Here is an 18,199-nt window from a genome sequence, read left to right as displayed (position 1 = left end):
CCCTTCGGACTGGGCCGGCCAAGAGCTCTCCGGGGCCCGCCGTGGTGGTTGTCGCTGTGACCTGTGAACAGTTTGTCCTCTGCTCACCCGTGCACAGCTTTCCTTTCTGGCACGCCACGACGCTTCTGAACGCACACGTGCTCACACGCTGCTGTAGTTCTCGGCCGGGGCAGCCGTGTGTGTCCTGCGGACTTACAAAGCACAGCTCACTCCTCCGCCCTTGCACTTAGGGGCGGTTTGTTGCTGGGTCTGCTTGCACTTGCGTGTGCGTCAGTGGACATTCTCACACGTGACACTTGTACGAACGTGAGTGCACGCCCCGGGCAGATACGTAAGTGGACTCGCTACCTTGCTGGATGAGCAGTTTTCCCGTTATCCAAGGTCTTGCTAATTGATCCACAAAATCATCTCATCACAGCACTACACAAGACTGCTTATTTCTCCACACATGTGCCAAAAGTGTTGTCAGAATTTTAGGTTTCTGATAGACTGATATTTAAGAAATGTTATCTTGTTGTTGATTTTACCTTTCTTAGACTTTCTTGTAAGGAAATGTTGGTGTTTATTGGTTTACTTGTCTGAAAAATGGCTGTTCATGTCCTTTGACACTTCAGAATATTTGGTTTTCTGTCCTACCTTGTTCTTATTTAAATAAAACATATATATATATTTATAATGCAAATAAATATTATGTTATTTGTATTAATTAATATATAAATATTATTTATATTAATACAATAAATGAAAATATTATATAAGTATATTATATAAGTACAAATATATAAACATAAATAGATGTTTCATATGTATTTTGGGAAAATTTCCTATTGGTTATATGAGTCAGAGAAACTTCTTCAAATAGATATCTTTGTCTTTTGAGTTTGTTTAGAGTGGCTTGTTTTTTATTTTTGTTTTTTCTTTCTGTCATATAAGGATTAAGATAGAGGCAGGTAAATAGATCAATTTTTTTCTTTAATGGTTTATGCTTTTAAAATCTTAATTAAAAAAATTCTACCTACCACAACATGATAGATATATTATTCTACATTTTCTTCTAAAAATTTACTTTAAAATCTTTAGCTTTGAGGTCATTTACACCTTCTATCTCGAACATTTCAAAGTCCTTTGACTCTATTTTTATGCTTCACATCTTCAGTGTGAGGTTTCATACTGGTACACCAACTTCTTCAGAGACAACGAATAGTGACTGGTTGGGCGTTGAATCAATCAGTTAATTGGGGGAGAATAAGCTTGAATAACCAAGAGGAGTTGGGATCTGGTGACCTGTTGAGGTCCTGACCTTAGCTCAGGGACCTGCAGCTTATCCATAAAAGTAGAAGGACTGGCAGAGTCCGAGTCTGGCTTCCGGGACGCAACCATGCAGGGCATCGCGCGAAGAAGGGCCTGTGCTCAGTTCAATGTGCCTATGTTCTGATCAAGTGGGTCACATTTTCCTTTGGCACTAGGGCCCCAAATTATACGGCTGGTACAGGGGCAAAATATGGGCAGACAGGGTGGTGGTGTATTGGGAAGTTCTCTTCTATCAGCTTTTATTTTCTCGGTGAAGCAGGAAGCTACATTCGTTTCTCTGCCTGTGCTGCGTTTCTGGGTATATCTCCAGGTCACGTGTTCAAATCATTGATTCCTCCTGTGCCTGATACACTGTTTGGCTAATCCAATCAATTTTTAATGGCGGTGCTTACATTTTAATCTCAGAGGTTCGATTTGATTTTCTTTTAACTCTGCCTTTTCTCATGATTTGTTGTTTTTTGTTCTATGCTTTTAGTTTCTTTTTTATTTAATGATTTTATGCATACTATTTTCTGGCCTTTTTATTTCTTTTGCATTTTTCCCCTATTTTTTGAAGTTTAGGGGACTCTAATCATCCTGTTGGCTACATCCACTAGGGGTTCCTTATGATGCTAATAATTTTGAAATGTTTCCACCTCACAGCGATATTATTTGTGCGAATTCTGTCTTGGGTTACATATCTTTTCAGAGTGTGTACATTTGCATTTGCCTGGTATTCCAGATGACAAACTTTCCGTCACTTTTTATTTTATAAAGGCATTTTATTTCATAAATTGTCATAATGCATTGGCTTTAGTGGGACAACATGATTTACTAGTATTGCTGGCAAGTTGTTAGAGAAACATCCCTGCAGTATCCAAGCAGGTATATCCAGTAGATGATTGGATAGATGACATTTGTGTTCAGAAGAGAAGTATTAGAAACAGAAGAATCCTTGGGATTCATATGTGTGTGGTGTATCCGGCAGCGAGGATGGGGGGTGCCTGACGTGCAGCCTCTAGATTAGAAGAAAGAAATGTGTAGAAACTAGGGAAGACTCAGCAATCAGTGGATGCCCAGAGAAAGAGGACCATGTATAAACTGGACTGCTTCGCTGATTTTCTAAATCTAGCCTTCTTGATACCCTAGAAGATTCTTAACTCCTCCTTCTCCCTTACATCCTGCGGACGGCACCTCCTGGGCGGCACCTCCTGGACAGCATCCTGGTCTTCTCCGTCTCTTGCATCCCCGGACCTACCACCTTGGTTCTCCCTTTCTTACTCCACAGTGGCCAGAGTGGTCTTCCTGATGACAGGGTCAGCTTCCAGGAATTTAGTTTCCAGATTGGTGTCAACGTGATCCTTTACAAACGAAGCTCTGACCGTGTCACTCCTTCCATAGATAGTTGGTGCAGTGACTTTACAAATGTCGACGACACACTATGCTCTAAGTGTAGTGCAAGATCTCATAATCTCACACGTCATAATCGAAAACAAGCATTCCGGGGGTCTACCTGGTCTGTGACACCTGGAGTAGATTATTTTTTAACATCTGCCTCTCTGTATGATAAATGTTTTTGCTAATCATTTTTCTAGAGCAGTTTAGGTTCATAGGAAAAATATGACAAAATTATTTTTTAGGTGACCATGAAGCTGAATTATCCATAAGAAACAGATTCAGACGTCACAATTGCTTCCCAGTGTGAGCTTTATGTGTTTGCCTTAAATGTCTCCTTGTTGAGCTCTATTGGATTGCTTAGAGAAGTCTGGTGGGGAAGTGACGGAATTAATTGTATACAATATATATAAATCTATTTTTATTTAGAGTGGACTCAACCTTGCCCAGGGATGAGAGGACTGGAAAAGGAGGACTTTGACTCCTACGACTTAATCTATGGAGAACAAAAAAAAAAGGAAATTTCAGCTCACTCACTGACTTTCAAATGTTTATTTTACCTACAATAAGAGCTTTTCGGCTTCTCTTAGGTAACACAGTGGTTAGAAATGAAACATTTCAAGTAAAAACCCATTTTAATCATTTCCTATTGGTACAGGTGTCACATTCAATTTTCTTTCTGAAATTCAGAGTAATTATGAACCAGTTGCTGGTCACAAAAAATATTGCAAATGATTACAGGCTTCTCTAGATTTTGTCGAAGAAAATAACAGTATTTTTTACAATAGCTTTTATATTCACTGGGGTTTGTTCTGTCATCCTTTGTGACACTGTTACGGTCTTCTCAAGTTCTAGGGAAACAAACGTCCGATAACAAGTGAGTTTTAACACAACTGGGAGCGAGCGTGGCAAAAGAATTTAAGTAACTACCACACTGTACTGCTGATGTAGTGTTTTTTTATTTTCTTGATCTGTTCTTTAATTTCCAAATAATCAATTAAAAGTCAAAAATAGGAATATATTTTGGTTTTAAGGATAGTATTCACATTTATTTTTTTAATATTTGTTTGTTTTAGAGAAAGAGAGAGAGAGCATGAGCAGAGGAAGGGCGACAGAGAGTCTCGAGCAGACGCCGGGCTGAGTGTGGAGCCCGACACAGGCTGGACGCCGGGTCCCCGAGATCACACCTGGAGCCAAAACCAAGTCAGCACCCAGTTGCCCCATGACTTAAATTTAGTAAAAACTTTCATGCATGGAATAAAATTATTGCTCGCTAAAAAATATTCTTCCCAGTTCATACTCTATTTCGGTGTTTTAATTTTTAATTACACATGCAAAAACATCTGGTTGTTTACGGACTGAGCTCTGTTTCAACATTAAAGCTTTATGAAAAAAACCTCAAAGCTTTATGTAATAAGAAATATTCTAGATCAGAGAAAACTGGAATGTTTCACACGTCATTTTACACATTTATCACAACCTTAATATTATAACACATTAGGAAGCTCTAGGATAATTCACTAGCACTATTATTTTTCTAAATACATGATTAGAAATATAATTTCTCATAGTGTGAAAAGAATAACACCAGAAAGAGAAAGGATTTGGACAGAAATATAAGTTTTGTTCAGAACTAGGACACCAATCTTAAGCAATTACACATACACATTAAAAAAGACAAACCATATGCCAAAATATACTTGCCTAAGTTCTAAATCCAATCTGAATTAAATTTCTAGACATTAGTAAGGAAAGAGGAATGTACAGAAACTGTTTAAAAACAATGATTAATATTCACACACACATACACAGATAACCAGCAAACACACAAAACAGTGAAATGCTAAGATGATTAAAATTAATAAAAAGACAAGGATGTCCCCTATCATGATATATTTCACTATTATTTTTGGTACTTTAGATCTGCACTGTCCAACACAGTAGTCATTGTTGATATGTGAAAATTTAACTTAAATCATTTACACTTAAATGAAATTTAAAAGTCAATTCCACAGTTGCACTAGCCATGAGCGCCTACTACCGACCCTTTGGTTAGTGAAGATGTAAAACATTTTCATTAGCACAGAATGTGCTGTTGGAGAGTGCTGTTCTTCTAGATAATGTAACAAGACAGTAAAAAAAAAAAATTGTATATGCGATAAAACAGAGAGAGAAACTTACTCGTAGATGTAGGCGACTGGACTGCATACCGGCAAACTGAAGAGCCTGCAAGCACACCAAAGAGGAGATTTGCTGATTGTTTGGGTTAATACACAAAAAATCTGGTGCAGCATTTTATCTCTATCAACAATTACCGTTGGGAGATGAAAGTAAAAATACCCTATTATGGTAGTAAATAATAAACACATGAATAGCAAATGACAGAATACCAATAAAGAAATTTAATGGCAAAAATGGAAAATCTGTATAATTTGTTTTCAGTGTATTATTGATGGACGTTAAATAAGACCCTTTCAAAAGGGAGAAACATGTAGCTAAATAGAAGGGATTGCAAAATTAATGAATAATTTCAAGCAATCTCATAATAATTTGATTTTAGCTAGAAGAATATATAAAAAGCCTGTAAAGGAATCCCATAGAGTATTATAAAGGAACTATTTTAATTCAGTGAGAAATTGCTTATTTAACATATTGCCAGGCATTAATTAATCATCTGGTAGAAGAAAAGCCAGATTCTTACTTCATTGTTTAAAAATCAATGTCAATGAAGTAAATATTTAAATGTAAAGAAAATGAATAAATATTCTACAAAAATAATAGAAAAATGAAGCGCTACATGTCTTACTGAGCAAAGGAGGTATTCAGGAAATATGAAAAGGATAAAGGTATAAAAGGGATATATTTAGGTAGACATTTTCATTGCATGGCAAAACGTACCACAAAAAAGCTGATGAAAAATAAGAAGAAAGAGTAAACAAATATATCTTTATAATATAAATTATACAATATATCCCCTACAAATATTTCTGATAAATTGATTGAAGAAAAGGCATACATCAAGCTAGAAACACAGCACCCATTGCAGGCATGGTTAACATTATCAAATATTTACCAAATATAGCTCAATTGTATTTCCCAGACTTACTAATAAATAGATTGACACCACAAAACGAGTTAGCGTAAAAAGTCATAGATACTATGTGAAAGCTGAGGCTGGAAGAGCTGATATGTTTCCTCCACAATTCTTTGAGTTTTTGGAAACTTTCTTGGAACAAGGAGCTGTTGGTGGTTCACATACAGACTGAAGAGCCTTTTTCAGTCCCGCTCCCTGAGCGACTGTGGGTCTAGGGTTGCTGCTCATCCACTCATGCACCATGATTGAGAAATAGAATTCTCTTGTGGTAAGTCAGCAAAGCTTCTGCGTTAATGGGTTACCAAGCATAGCCTAGATCACCCTAATACAGTAGGCAAGTCATCAAACAAATAAAACAATGACAAAACCTCTAGGAGTATCTTCAACCTCATAAGATTGCAAGTTAAAGCAATAATTAAATAATTCTTTTGTCTTCAGCTTTACCAAACTTGATAATATCTAGTATGATGACACAATAGGGAAAATGAGACTCCCTTTCATTTTCCAGCATGATTGTCTACAAGTACAAAATAATTTGTAATATCTGTTAAACAAAATATAGTCTTTAACCCAGCATTTCCATCTCAATGAATGTTTCTGCAGAATATAATGTAAAATTAAAAGCAATGTAATTAAATGCACATACAAAGTGGTTTGGTGCAGGTAGCATGATTTCAATATAAATCTAAAAAACTGGAACAATGAGTCATCCAGAGACAGAAGAAAGGTTGAATAATGCTTGTGATCCGAGGAATGGGCAACATGTTAAGGGAATTTGGCCAAAGTTAAAGTTTACTGTTTGTAATCCATATTTTAGTAAAGGAACATGTAAAATATATTTAATATGTTCATGTGGATATAGAGAAAGGATAGAAGAATATACAAAAGACTTTTAAAATTAAGTCAGCATTGTAGGAAAGGGTATGTATGAGTTGAGATGATTAAAGTTTTCTTTACATTTTTGCATTTTTCACTTGACACAATATGCAATACTGATTTCATGATAAAAGAAGTCATTCTTCTTCTACCCACTTAAGCCCCCATGTTGCATCACCACTTCCTCATATCAATGAAACAAGATGGGATTGGGAGGGAGACAAACCATAAGTGACTCTTAATCTCACAAAACAAACTGAGGGTTGCTGGGGGGGGGGGCAGGGGTTGGGAGAAGGGGGTGGGATTATGGACATTGGGGAGGGTATGTGCTTTGGTGAGTGCTGTGAAGTGTGTAAACCTGGTGATTCACAGACCTGTACCCCTGGGGATAAAAATATATGTTTATAAAAAATAAAAAATTTTAAAAAAAGTTATTCTTAAATATTACAAGAGAATTTTATGCACTTCTAGCCTTTTATGTGGAGAGCCATTGACATGATTTATAATTTCATAATAGATAATTAGCAGCAAATACTGTGTATTCTTCTCTCAAGATTTCTATCATTCTATTTTACATATGTTCATAAAAACAGATAGGGTCCAATTATGTTGAAAATAAAATACACCAATAAGTCTCTTAGTGTTATGTTAATATACTCAAATTCTGTGTGAACAACTTATGTGATCATAAGTGACAATCATTGAAATAAAATGTATTTTCCCTGTAATTTTCACCCACTGCTCATAGTTTCCCTATAAGGCAAAAAAAAAAAAAAAAAAAAAAAGCTATTTCACAGGTAGACTTCATGTATTCAAAGGTAACTACTGCTGATTACTCATGCTTTTCTTTCTTGGCTTAAACATTCATTTCTTCAGCTCTCATAAATTCCAACTCCATACCTCTTCTTAAGATGCGTTCACTCGTCAGTGGCTCTTAAAACGCGGCAATAGGAACTGAACACAGTGCTCCACAGTTGGCTTATTTTCTCCTTTGTTTCGAAAAAATAAATAATAAAAAGAGAAGAAAAATAGAAATCAAACAAGTAAGGCAGATTAAATAAAAAACCCTCATTATGAATAAGCTATATTAGACCTGTGGTCTGCTAAGAATCTCTTAACATTGACTTTTCAGTGTGAACCATTATCAGATTGTATCTCCCTTATAATATATTTTTGTAATTGATATGGCATTTTGTATGTACCCCTGTTAGTTTCATAGTAGGTCATTCTATTTTTTTTATCCATCATGATTGCATTAAATTATGATTTTTTAATCCCTTGTATTAACTTTTCCCACAATGCTTTTAGAAATGGTAAATTATGATAAAAATATTGAATTCCTCAAGGACACGGACTGAACAAAGTAGCAAGCTTGTGAAGTCCTCCACATCCCAAGCCTATGCAATACCCAATTTAATTTTTGTAATATACAATCAGAATTATGAATAATGCCATGAAATAGCTTGGTGATGAATGACCCCACTCATTGAAAGACATTAATTCAATTTGTGAAAGAGATGAATATTATAAATGATTGTTGTTTGACTATTTTTTTAATTAACAGACTACTTTTTAGGAGAGTTTAGATTTACATTAAAAATGGAAGATAGTACAGAGTTCCATATTACCCCACACAAACAGCTTCCATCATTATTAACTTCATGCCTTACTGTGGTACGTTTGTTACAATGGATGAACCGAAATTGATACATTGTTATTAACTAAAGTTTACATTGAGGCTGAGAATTGTATTGTACGGCTCTATGGATTTTTTAAATTTTTTTGATTTTTTTATTAACATATAATGTATTATTAGCCCCAGGGGTACAGGTCTGTGAATCACCAGATTTACACAGTCCACAGCACTCACCACAGCACATGCCCTCCCCAGTGTCCATAACGTTCCATGGGTTTTACCAAGGCATAACGTCACGTATTGCACCTTTACAGTGTCATACGGAAGAGTGTCACTGCCCTAAAAATTGTCTCTGCTTCGTGTATTCATCCTGCTCTTTGATGACCACTAAATAGTTTAATCTCTCTACACTACTGTCTTTCCCAGAATGCCACATAAAGAGAGTTGTATGGTACGTAGTCGTCTTAGACTTGCTTCCTTTTCTTGGAAACAGACATTTAACTTCCCTCCAGGCCTTTTCGTGGCTGGACAGCTGCTTTACTTTCGTGGCCAGGTACCGCTCTGGTGTGTCAGGGGACCACAATTGCTTCTCTGCTCATCTACAGAAAGATATTTTGGTTGCTTCCAGTTCGGAGTGATTAGGACCAGAGCTGCTGTAAGTATTTGCGTGCAGGTTTGTGTGTGGACCTAAGTTTTCGGTGTACATCAGTAAATACTAAGTTTTTGGTGTACATCAGTGAATACTAAGTTTTCTGTGTACATCAGTGAATACCAAGGAGCACAGTTGCAGGATAGAATGATGAGACTGTTTCTAGCTTTGTGAGAAAGTGCTCTGCAGGCAGGTGGCTGTAACATTGCGTATTCCCAGCAGCAATGAGTGAGAATCCCCATTGTTCTATGGCCCTTGGTATAATCCGTCTGGTATTTTAGCCATTCTAATGGGTGTGCAGTGATAGAGTGTTGTTTTAATTTGCAATTTCCTTGTGACACAGGATACTGCATTTTAAGAGTTCTTTGATTATCTTGGGTGCAAATTCTTGATCAGCCGTGCTTTGCAAATATTTTCTCCCAGTTCATGGCTTATTTTTTTTCACTCTCTAAATGGCCAACTGGTTTTTATTCTCACCCAATGATTGATTGATCGATTATTTATTAATAAGTCCTGCATACGGATACATATTGGAACATTTAAAACAAATTTTAAAAAGTGTTCAGTTTAATATTTAAAACATTTTTTCTTTTGTTTGTATGCCAAACTTAAACACTATGCCTGGATAAACCTTAGTTGTCACTGGATGTCACTGTTGCTTTACCAAATGTGACCATTTTGTTCATAAAGACAATGATTTAGAACATTTTCTAAATAAGCACTTCATTGAAAGAAGAAAATCCACATTGTTAAGGAATTGTCAGTTAGGTTTAGATCCAAGCTACATAGGCTATCAAGAATTAGGAAAACATTTGTTTATAAGATATAATAAGTTTCTTGCTAAACTTACAGACATGTTTCAAATAGTACAAATAATTCATTAGGAAGACTACACAGAACTAAAAAAGTTTTTTGAACAATAGTTTTTTCCCAAGATAGAGGATTTAGTCTATGTATGGAACATGGCTAATAAGTAGCACATTTAAAAATCTGGAAGTATCTTATTTATTTATAAAACATTTTAAATCATGCATATAACTATATATTTATGTATGCTCAAATACTAAAAATCTCTATGCTAATCTCTATGAGCTAAATTCATCCTACAGACACTTTTCCATTGCAATCTGATATATGCCAAAAATGTTACTTTTCAATTTTTTTCCCTTTGGAAAAAAATGTTTGAAAGAAAGTAGTTTTATCACAACCTGCACCAGATGCAATAGCCACCAGTTAAAACTGCCTATACAGATTAGTTTCTTTTGCAAAATGTGCCTTATGCTGAAATAGTCTCTACACCTGTCCTTCCGTGCTTGGAACCTGGCCCACACACGACCCCATCGTCAGGCTGAACTATTCTACCTTAAGCATTTTTTCAAGGACTCCAACACTCAGTTAGAACTTCTTATTTTACATTATTTTAGATCTGCCCTATAGAGCTATAAACTTTCTGAAAGCAGCATAGTATCTACCTTATTGATTGCTAATGTCCAATAGCACATATAAAATTATTCATAAAAATGTGTTTAAATATGAAACTTTGGTTAGTCAAAGACTAACACTGTAAACTGTTTACTACTAAAGGTTCAAACCATAAGGAATATTATCAAAAATTTATTTGAGAGATAGGGATAGAGCTTTAAATTTAAAAATAAATTATAATTGATAAATATTTTACTTACTTAATCCCTGGACTGAAGGACATAACTAATTATTCTTTTAAATCTCTACCCCTAAGTCTGAAATGGATGGCACTTCCAGTGTGTTATATCAGTCACGTAACATAGTATTTCTGAGTCTTGTTGATTGTTTATGCAAGTTATTTTGCTAGGTACCTGATTAGATTTATATAACAATGACACCCCCCCATTTTCTCCATGCTAGTTTTTTTCAGCTTCATACACTTGTAGGCATAACAGAAGAAACAGACCCCAGGGTGGTGGATCTTATGGTTATTGAGGTGACGCAGTAAGTCTGTGCCAGGCTACAAGACTCTCAGAATACAATTAATTCTGGGGTTGCGTGGAACTTTCCAAGGGAAACACAATTGTTTTAGGTATTTGCATATTCGTTTTGGAACTGGAATACAACTTTAGAACTCTGCATTGAATGGAAATGCAACAAGACAAAATATTCTGAGATTTCCAGCTCAGAATTAGGATATAGGGTTTCTGAACACCCAAACATAACATAATGAAAAGAACACAGAATCAGAAAAAGTAGACAGACAAAACCACCAAGAGTCAATACACTCTTTTAATATACCACAAATGGGGTATATTATGTATTATCCTTTATCATTTAAAAGATACTTCATATAACAAGCGATTATCTAGCTATTAGCCTGGTTTGTTGATTGTTCTGTAGAGGTTACGCGGACTGAAGAGACATCGTCCTATCTGTACAGTAAGATCCACCAGCAGCATTCATTGTTGGTCCTTGGAAGATGATTTTTGAATAAAAGGCTTCAAAAATACAGACTGGCAAAAATGATATTCTTACATCATAGGTAGTAGAAAAGCTTACATGAAGCAGTGTATTTATGCACAGCGAATCAGAAATCTTATGACCCAGGATGTTCTGGTGAGACAGCTGTTTGCTGGCAAACACTTGAATCTCACAGTACATGATCAACTTCAAGTGACAGAGGTGTATGAAAAGTTGGGCTTCACTTCAAAGAATAAATATTTTGGAAGAAAGAAAAAAGAAAATAAAAATCATGTGAATTACAATGTTGGTCACTTAAGCAATATGTATTCAAAAACAGAAGATTTCTTCTTGTAATAAAAGGGGCACCTGGGTGGCTCAGTGGGTTTAAAGCCTCTGCCTTCGGCTCAGGTCATGATCCCAGTGTCCTGGGATCGAGCCCCGCATCGGGCTCTCTGCTCAGCAGGGAGCCTTCTTCCTCTCTCTCTGCCTGCTTCTCTGCCTACTTGTGATCTCTGTCAAATAAATAAATAAAATCTTTAAAAAAATAAAAACCTCCACATAAAAATCTTTTTTACACACTCATAAAATCTGTGGCTTTTTAAAGGGTAGGTTGTGGTTAATATGCATACGGAGTGACGAAGGCAACCATCCACCACATACTCTGCCGATTTCTAAAGCACCACGTCCCAGAACCTCATTTGCCGTAGTAACATGGGGATGGACACGTTTCAGTGGTTGATGAGAGCCACGGTAATGAGAGTGTTTGTCCTGCAGCTATCCATAATTCGTTCATTATCAACTGGAAGAATATTCCCATCAGTATAAATTAACTGATCGTCATGTGGAACAAACAGCGTCAAATCTGAATTCTAACAGTGGACCAAGAGAGGGGGCTGACTTTACGTGTGAGAAACAAGGGATGTAGAAATACAAGTGAAGAAGAAAGACAATTGACAATTGCACCTGCTCACCGGGGCAAGTAGAAGTCAGTCGAAGGTGTATTGATATTGGTACTAAGGAGAGCATTTTTAAATATAAGACTGTCTGTAGCGGGAGATTGCTACTTTTCCTCCAATATTAGGGTGACTGTAGAAATTATTTCCCAACACGGAAGTGTTCCGACAGTGAAGGGCCTTAGATCTGAAGGGATTCAGGAACGGGGGCGTTTTTACCTGAACTTACACAGCGAACTGCGTTCAGCCTACTGCAGATCTGTTCTCTCCTTCTCTTACAACAATAACATTTTAAAAGTAAACTTACAGCCTCTCAAATAAAGGTCATTTTTTTCTAACCTCCCTTGAAGCTACTTTTGAGAATGCCAGTGACGGGGAACCACCTGATGGCACGAGATAAGGGCATCAGCTAAGCACCACGGAGGTTGGGAGGAACCTCCTGCCCTGACATGACCTCACAGCTGCTCTCCTAAGTTTTATGGAACAAAGACACTAGCACATATTAATGTCCAAAGCAGAATTTGTAGAGCAAAGAGTGCATAGTAAAAATGTGCATTTGTTAATATTGGAAATACTTATATAATATGCATTTCTTCAGATAAATGATGATTAAGATCTTTGGGTCACAACTCGGGACAACATAATTAGAAAGCTTATTCCTGGTAATCCAAGCAGTTAATAATAACTAGTTAATAACAACTTAAGGAGTATATTAGTTTTATGAAAATGGCAGTAACCAAAAAGCAACCAAATTTATCTATCTATCCATCATCATCTATCTTTTAAAAAAGTACATGACTAAAATGCTGTTAAAGAAAAGTTGCATACTCACCCAACATTAGCTAGACTAAACTAAGCAAAATTAATATGATTCAGCATGTATGTCTGCGTAACTGATATAAGCAATTACTGCTTTAATTACTTCTTGACCACCCATTAAAAAGGAAGAAATCGGTGGAAAAATAGTAAAGCATTAAAATATGTCTTGAAATGAAGATTACGTTTCTCTCGGCAGATTTATTTTCTCACGTTTTGTTTTGGGGTTTTGGGGTTTTTTTTTAGATTATTTATTTAATTGACAAAGAAAAAGAGAGCATATACATGTGGGGAGAGCCAGGCAGAGGGAGAGGGAGAGGGAGGTCCCCGCTGAGCAGACAGCCCAGGCTCGATCCCAAGAGCCTGGGGTCATGACCCGAGCTGAAGGCAGACATCACCGACTGGGCCGTGCAGGAGCCCGAGTTTTCCCATGTTTGGATAAGGTTAATGCTAAGTTACTTTGAAAACTACCTTTATTGTCCAAAAGCTAGTCATCGTCTGTCTTCTGTAGTCTCACAATCAATCATCACACCTTATATTTTATAGTATCTTATAATTTATCCAATGTTTTTGTATCTACATATGATCTTGATAGTTTCATTATAAGTGATATATATGATATTTATAGATAAAATTTGAGTGAGAAGGAATAAAATTCCCTTCGATGTGTGCAGGTTTTCTTTTAAATTTAGTTTTACCAAAGGATCACTTTGCTTCCTTTGACAAGCAGGTTTCAAGCCTTGACATGGATATTGTATATTTCTGCATACAAACAACCTAAACATAGTCTTATAACAGGTGTAAAAGGCAGGATAGTAACTATTTGACACATGCCATTAGTCGCTTTTGCATGTTATTATCATCTCTTAAAAATATCAAAATGAGGGGTGCGTGGGCAGCTCAGTGGGTTAAAGCCTCTGCCTTCGGCTCAGGTCATGGTCTCAGGGTCCTGGGATCGAGTCCCGCATCGGGCTCTCGGCTCAGCGGGGAGCCTGCTTCCTCCTCTTTCTCTCTCTACCTGCCTCTCTGATCTGTCTCTCTGTCAAATAAATAAATAATATCGTAATAGAGTGTATCAAAATGGTTCTTGGGTGGAAGTCCCATACACAAATTAACTCGAAAGGTGGGTTTGGCCTGCCAGTCATGGTTTTCCAAGCCTGGCTTAACAACCACTTTATTTACTCTAATTCCGTGGATCAGAAGTTCGGATGGGTTTTGCTAGATGGTCTCCTTCTGTTCTCACCAGGACCACGGTTTTGGTCATCTAAGAACTCAGCTGGAGCTGAACGGCCTAAGATGCCCCGACTCCCATGCCTGCGAGTGGGGCTGACCACAGGCCGTGCTGTCCTCTCTCTCATCCTGCAGGAGTCCTGCCCCAGCTTCTCGAAGTAAGTACCTGAGGTTTCTAAGATCCTGCTGGAAGCTAGAAAGGCGAGCACTGACTCAGAGGAGTGGGAAACAAACATCCCCTGGCAATGAGACCGTGTAAAACCACAGGAAAGGAGTGTGCAGACGTCGACAGAAGTAATTAGAGCAGCTTATCTTTACAAGCACTGTATCCCATTATTTTAAGATCTGGAAACTCAATTTTTTAAAGATGTTTATTTATTTATTTGACAGACAGAGATCACAAGCAGGCAGAGAGGCAGGCAGAGAGAGAGAGGGAAGCAGACTCCCCGCTGAGCAGAGAGCCCGATGCGGGACTCGATCCCAGGACCCTGAGACCATGACCTGAGTTAAAGGCAGAGGCTTTAACCCACTGAGCCACCCAGGTGCCCCAATATTAGCTTATCTTCTGAGCACCATGGTGATGGTGTTCTTATACACACCCTTATGAAGCTTCTGGCATTCAAACTAATGTATAAATTCAATATTAAAATGAACCTTCCAGAAAAATGTTTGTCGAATTTGATTAGTTTGACTTAAAATTTTTCATAAAAGAGTTATTGCCCACCGAGAGCAAAGAGAGTTCTAAAAACAAAGGATATTTCTCTTATGGATATTAAGGACCATGGAAAGCTGTGACAAGGAAAACCTCACATGTGTGTCTGTGACAAAAAACAAACGAACGAAACACTGGAACAACGTGACTAAGCAGTCCAGAAGCCAGTGTTCCTCGAGGACAAGGGAGCTCCGTGGGGCCAGGACAGATTGCAGAGGAGGGGGACTGAGAAACTGGCTTATTATATCTGTGGGAATCAAAGCAATATGAAGGTGTGTGCCAGGCAGATCAAAAACCTCAATGTGAAAGGCAAGACGTAGGCTCATACCGAAAATAATAGAGACTTTTATGACTGTGACATGATGAAGTATTGTTAAAGTCCCCCAAAATGGAAATATATTTACTCGTATTTCTCTTCAGTGAAGGAAATGATAGAGAACGCAAGAAGGTGCCTTACAGACTGGGAGGGACAGCGAGTACCACGGGACGAGAGCCTCAAATACGGAGTCAACTCTCCACACTAATAAGGGAGACAGGACACTAGGAGAAAGACAGAGGAGACAAGTACTTATCAGAGAACTAATCTGCTGGCTAATGTGTTTATGGGAAGATGTTCAACTTTAAATATTCAAATTATTCAAATAATTGAATAATTAAATACAAATAATCAAATAATTAAACAAATATTTAAAACATCAGTGTTATAGGGCGAGTGTCCTGGCTTGCTTAGCATAACCTCTTTATGATTTATATCTTTGCAGTTAACTTGGCCATTACCTTAACTATTTTTATAATAGTTACATAGTAACTATAATAGTAACATCATTTTTATCTTCACAGTTAACTATTAAAAATGCCTTGGTTTGGAGAGATACAATTATGTATTTTCTTACTAGCTATCAGGTTACAAGCATTGGGAATGAGATAAGTAACAAGTCAGTTAATACTAAGTTTTGAAATGAATACAGAAATTTGAGAGCAGGTTCATCGTGCTGATGAGTGTGTAAACGGGAAGAACTGTTTGGAAACCTGACTGCCAAGTCTCATTGGAATTGTGACTGTGTGTTTCCTGCGACACTGAAGTCCCACGACTGAGGGTTTGCCCAGGGCCACTGGCGTTACCCATTACTGCATGACTGTGGTAGCAGGAAATTGGGAACTCTTATGTATCCATGAACAGAAACATTAAAAATGATTCGAGGGGAACGCTGTGTAGACTTGAGGACTTGGAACTAGATGAACATGAGGCAAAGATCTTCAACTATACTATTAAATGAAAAGACTGGAGAAATCATATGGTAGATAAGACCATTAGTCCAAATTAAAAACACATTCATCAAATAGCATCATTAGAAAAAGTAAGGGTGTGGACATATGAAAGCCCTCTGGCAAGTACGGTAGAGTGGACAGCAACGGGAAGAGGCGAGGGGGCAAAAAGCAATGGCGAAGAGAAAAGCAGGAAGTGTGCGGAAGAGGCTCCTGGGGGGCTCCGTCAGCGAAGCGTCCAACTCTTGATTTCAGTTCAGGCCATGACCTTGGGGTCGTGAGACTGAGCCTGGCGTTGGGCAAAGTCGGCTTGAGATCCTCTTTCTCCCTCTCCTCCTCCTCCCCCGCTCGCTCTACATAAATCAATAAAATCTTTCTTAAAAATTGAAGAAGAGTCCTTATGTAGCTGATAATATCATTGCATTGGATGGGGATACAATTGACTCAGCTCTGCCCCTTACGTGATCACGCGTGTCACATAGTGTGTATACGTATATGTGTGTGTGCGCGTGTTTATACTGTGCCCTGTTACACTATCTAAAGTAATTTGTTATTCATTCATTTACTTCCTACATAACTTAGCAAGTGGCTTTTATTTTTGTTTTCTTGAGCCTTTATGTCTAAGAAATGAGACTACATAACCAACCATGGATTTGTTTATTTTCCTTCAATTAGTGGAAGTATTTTCATAGTCTATAATTCTTTGTTGGATGCAAGGAAGAGCCGAACAAAATTACTTTAAATATCTGTTTGAAACAATTCCAGATTTTAAAGATAAATATAGTATATATATAACGCGGTGAGACAATGAAGTAGAGTGTGGCAACATTGATCAGTTACAAGATCACTTGCAAACCCTTTTCCGTGTATCTTTGGCAATCTAGATCAGTTACTGACGAAATTAGTGCTAAATCAGTACTAAATCAGTTACTGATGAAATCAGTACTAAATCAGTTACTGATGAAATCAGTACTAAATCAGTTACTGACACCTCCAGCAACGACATCCAGACCGATTCTTCAGATTTCAGTTGGCTCAACCACGTTTGCATTAGGCTTTTGTGGAAGCAAAGAGCATAATAAAGAGAAGCAAAATCACACAAGTCAAAAGTAAAAATAAGTTATTGACACTGGAAAATTAATTCAAAATTCTGACAAAACATAGAGAGAATCTTTGATTTTCCTTCAGTAATAGAAGAGATACACATCAAATATGTTTGCTAAGAGACGTCTCCACTAATTTTTCTAACATTTACTGATGGCCGAGCACTGAACTCTGAATTGCTTTCTATTCATCACCCACATGTTATCCCCTGGATAGCCCCAGCATGGAAGATTGGCCCGGTTTCCCACGGGGTTAGTGGTGGTGCTCCAGTCTAACCGAAGTTCTAATTGAAGGGACGGTACTTACACTATCATGGAAGAGGCTGGGGACCCGTCAATAAGCCGGACTCCTAAGAATCAGTTCCAGCAGAACGCCACAGAACAAGCCCACCGAGGTTCATCTATGACAGACCATCTGAGGAATCTGGCCACTGATTCTAGAATCAGAATCACACGGCCTTTGTCAGTCTTGGAGCAAGGTAACAACCAGCAGAAGTAACGACTCTAGGAACCCACGGCCTTGGCTAGAGACTAGGAAACAGAAAATTGCTGTCCAGTGGTTGGCCCTCCTTGATCCGTTTAAGGAAAAGAGAAGCCTTACGCTTAGCCTCTCTTCTCTAGTGATTTTCTTCTTGACTCTAAGTCTCAAACAAATGCATCTCTTTGGAAAAATCTAAATCACACCCAGAGCCATAGTTGCGGGGAATCTGGGAAACGTAACTTTTTAGTTTCCTGCCTAGACAGACAGG

General features: G+C 37.6%; 1 protein-coding gene across 1 annotated transcript in view; it reads right to left on the bottom strand.

Moving 5' to 3' along the window:
* The window catches only part of TFPI (tissue factor pathway inhibitor), a 99,764-nt gene extending 81,918 nt beyond the window's left edge, over window positions 1–17,846 (bottom strand). Inside the window, exons 1-3 of the mRNA XM_082691076.1 lie at window positions 17,758–17,846; window positions 7,556–7,644; window positions 4,867–4,911 (exon numbers count right to left, since the gene is read on the bottom strand). The gene's annotated coding sequence lies outside the window, so the exon portion shown is untranslated. The remainder of the gene's footprint in view (window positions 1–4,866; window positions 4,912–7,555; window positions 7,645–17,757) is intronic.
* Between the last annotated feature and the right edge of the window lie 353 nt (window positions 17,847–18,199).

Source organism: Mustela nivalis (assembly GCF_964662115.1).
Source record: "Mustela nivalis genome assembly, chromosome: 11".
In the NCBI taxonomy this organism is placed as follows: Eukaryota; Metazoa; Chordata; class Mammalia; order Carnivora; family Mustelidae; genus Mustela; species Mustela nivalis.
This window is presented reverse-complemented; position numbering and strand designations above follow the sequence as displayed.